We start from the raw sequence: 4,334 nt of genomic DNA on the forward strand, positions 1-4,334 counted from the left end.
ATAAATTATTTTAGTAATTTAAATAGGTATCTAAAACATAGCCCATTTCCTAATTAATTTTCGGACCTACCCAGCCCAATACCCTATCCAGCCCAATACCCTAATAACCCAATACACTAACTCAACTACCCATACCCATACCCATACCCGTCTAAGTAACCCACCCGGCTACTAAAACCTAATCCTGGTCGTTGATCTCAGAAGATTAACGGCCCCCAATCCTCCGCCCCCTTTTTATTAACCTAACCAGGAACCCTACCCATTACCACAAAACCCGCCGCCCATAAACTCTCTCAACACCCTTTCCGTCTCTGTGAAACCCTAGCGCCGTCACCCCCAAATCTCCCCTATTCCGACTCAAAAATGGAATCAATCCATGATTTACTTACCTATTTTGTGTTACTCTATCATTATATGCTCGTCTATGGTATTACTTAGATTCTTGCCCTATTTTTGGCAAGAACTACCTCAATAACGAGTAGATTCACCCTGATTCTATGAAGATTTGGACGATCTTCCGTCCATATACATGTTTTATTGAATGATTCATGCATCTTTGGTCCGATTCAAAGCATCAGTCTCAACTAGGGTTTGAGACCTTTCTTTGTTCTTTTATGATCTCTAGTTGATACTCTTTCTTTTCTCGTAATTGACTAATATTTTCCTTATTTCTGTTTAATCTAATGCGTTGCCTTTATTTTTACCGTATTTTTCCCTAAATTAGGATATCAGATCTTTTTCTAGTTTGATTCTTTGTTGCTTTTTGAATAACTCTTGTCTATGTTCATTATACACAGTATGTGATTACTGTGTCCTTGTTCCTCTGCTAATTTTATGCCTTACCCAAATTAGGGTTTCAGACCTGCGTTAATTGAACCAAATCATGTTCGATCCGGGTCTTTCTCTTTTAATAATCTCCTGTCCACGTTTATTGTATTCATTATGTACCTTATTTTACTGTCGATTTTTTGTTTACCTAAAACTAGAGTTTGAGACTTTTACTAATTCTCCGCGCTCTTTCCTTTCTCGTATGGGACTGATATTTTCCTTATTTTGTTCAATCTACCATGTTTTTCTTTATTTCTTTAACTTATTTTGCCTTGAGACTGTTTGTTAATTGATATTTTTCTTATTCTAAGTGTTACTCGCTTGATTACACGCTGTTATGCCCTGTTAATTGACTGAACTCTGTACTATCTGTCCCTAAACTAGGCTTCAATTGATTCTGGGATTATTTTCTCCCTTGTTTATGTGTATTTGGTTGCTTCCCTTATTTGTTCACTTAATTGAACACTATTTAAACCCTTTCCCCTTTCCCTTTTAGAACAAGACTTGAACTCTTCTATTTTCACTACTAAAAAATTAAGTTCTCTCTCTTGCTCCTATTCTGATTTCTGCACTAAGTGGCTATTGTTTGACCGGCTGAAAGCCAAGGCCAAATTACTCTGGAATTTAACTATTACTGCACCTTTACTTGCTATCTTCTTAACTGGTATGCCCTAACTTTTGCAATTTCCTTCTCTATGCTTTGTGTGATTAGCCTATTTTTATTCGTAGCATGATTCTGTCCTTTATCTGTTAATTTGATAATACTGTTAACTTAAGACTAAGTTATTTAGAATAACAAGAATCCTCTCATAAGTTGATTTAAGGTTAAATCTGCTTGTCAGTTTATACATGTTCTGAACTATGAGCATGTAATCAAGTATGCTTGTGCTTAATTTATATGTCATGTCTGTTCAATTCAAATGCTTCTGCCTGATTGCTTCTGTGACTAAGCCATGACTTTTTGAAATACTAACATAAGCATTTAGCTTAATCAGACTTCACCATGTTTGAACTGTATGCTGAACCTGAACCTTGTTTGTTTCTTGGAGCAGTTCTGCCTACAACTCTATATTCTGAACTTTCTCTCTTCTGAAATTGAACTATTTCAACACCTGCCCTCTTACCCTTTATGCACTGGTTTTCAAACTCCCACTCTTACTCATTTAGGTTCTCACCACCCCTAGTGTGAGCACTGCCTAGGGTCCTTGAGACTCCTTTGAACTCTGACACATTGGGGCTGGTTTTTCCAATCTTTATGAACTCTATGCTGAATGTGTGGTTCTACTGTGAGCATTACCCGGGGTCTTTGAGGTTTATTGGGAACTTTAACACACTGGAAACCTGGTTTAATGTGTTGTGAATCGATTACTGCAATGCTTCAGAGCTGTTGTGTTTGAAGGCCCGGTTCCCAGGTTTAGATTGGGCCTATGGAGGCTCCCTATAGTGTAATTGTTATTATTATGTATTCTTTCATTCTGGGCTGTAATAATTTTTGTAATAACAGATTTGGGGTTTATTAGTAAAAGCTGGGGGGGTTTCTTATACCTTTGTTGAAACTGGGTAGAGATCCTGCCTATAGGTTTAATTAAGTTGATTGAACTATGTGGATACTATACTGTATTTAGAGATCATGCCTATAGGATTTTTCATGATCATTTTTGATTCTGTGTTGCACAACTGCATGCTAGAAACCCTGCTTATAGGACTTTACGTTTAATTCTGCACATTAGAAATCCTGTTCATAGGATCTACACATATTTTCACCCAATGTGCATTAGTGACCATGTCTATAGGGCTTTTATTGATTATCTTTCATAAAAACCTGTTAATTTCTATCCAAATAAAGTTAATAGATATCATGCCTATAGGAATAAAAATCGGTTTCAAACCCAGAAATCATGCTTATAGGATTTAGAACTACTAGATATCATGCCTATAGGGTGAAATCAGTTCTGAAACTTAGAGATCCTGCTTGTAGTAATTTAAATCAACCTCGCAATTAGATCTCATGCCTATAAGGTTAAATTAATTCAACAATTAGAAAGCATCCGTATAGGATCTAAAAGGAATAAAACTGTCTTTACGAGTTAAAATCAGTGCTACACTTAGAAATCATGCCTATAGGTCTGTAGTTGACAAACTCGTAGAAATCATGCCTATAGGATCCTGTTAGTCTTATCTGAATACAAGCGCTCTTGCAAGTCACTTAGGCAGCGTATCCGCAGAACTCCCTAATGATTCTGGGTTTAAAACTATGACATACTACTGCCTGAAATGCCCAGATCCATGCTGAATAAAATCAGTAGGCAAACAAATAGGTACCAATGCTCTCCTTAATTAAATTGTCTTTACGCTCTATTGTCTAACGTAGATATCCTGCCTATAGGATTCCAAAGTTAATCAAGTTTGCTGATTCAATTGCGTGCTTTTGTTGCCTATGTATGGAGGTCAATGTGAGCCCATACTTGCTTTATTTGGAAGTCCTACTTGTTTTGTTTGTCGCCTAGATTTCACATTTTTAAGCAATATAGGATTGGTCTGGTCCTAATACCTCCAGGACAATAGGTAAGAGACGGGTAGTGCAGGTATAGGGTACGGTTTAGAATCAATTAGTGCGCTCAAGTAACAACCTGAAGATAGTAATTGGGTAGTAAAGGAAATGATAACCCATGCGCTAATACTATGAGTAAAACCCCGAATTGAGGGAGTTGCAAAGCATTGCATGGAATGATCCTATAGGCTAAAAAACTTAGGAACACCCCTTATCCCTGTTTGATAAATTGAATATTGTATTTGACCAAATTGTCCTCTCTCCTTTTCTAGTCTAATTCGCTTAATTTAAGTTCGGCCGGGACCCACTGTTGTGGACCTCAAGGGGTGCCTAACACCTTCCCCTCAAGGTAATTTCGAGCCCTTACTCGATCTCTGGGATGTAGACTGGTTATCTGAGTTAATTGCTTTAGGTTCCCTAATGCACCTAAATCCGTTAGGTGGCGACTATTTCAAAACCAATTCCCTACCCTCACGGAAAGGAGTTGTCCCAGAAATGTCGAAACCCGATTTCATGAGAAAAAGAGGGCGCGACAAATTGGATCGGGTTGTGTGCTGCAATGGCGCATGAATTGGATCCATCCTCCGGAGGCAGCTGATTACCCATGTTACTTTGGGCCCTCTGAGTATAGGCACCTAGATTGGTGCTAGTTTGGATACGTCGTTGGTGCCGGTTATATTAATTTATACAGTGAGGTTTTGGTGTTGGATCATGAGCATGCATTGGTAACCTAGACTCGTGCAGGGACTCTTATATATGTATGAACATTGACAGACATATATCATAATTATGAAAAGAACTAAGATAATTGATATTATTCTCTATTTCTCATTTGAAAAATATATCTAAATTTCAGATTTACTATGTTTCTAAGGGTACAATCGATTGATGATATCATGTGTTATTCTAATGTATGTGAGGAAAGATTTTAGAGGGTCGAGATTGCTTTGACTAT

This window comes from Nicotiana attenuata, unplaced genomic scaffold, assembly GCF_001879085.1.
Source record: "Nicotiana attenuata strain UT unplaced genomic scaffold, NIATTr2, whole genome shotgun sequence".
Lineage (NCBI taxonomy): Eukaryota > Viridiplantae > Streptophyta > Magnoliopsida > Solanales > Solanaceae > Nicotiana > Nicotiana attenuata.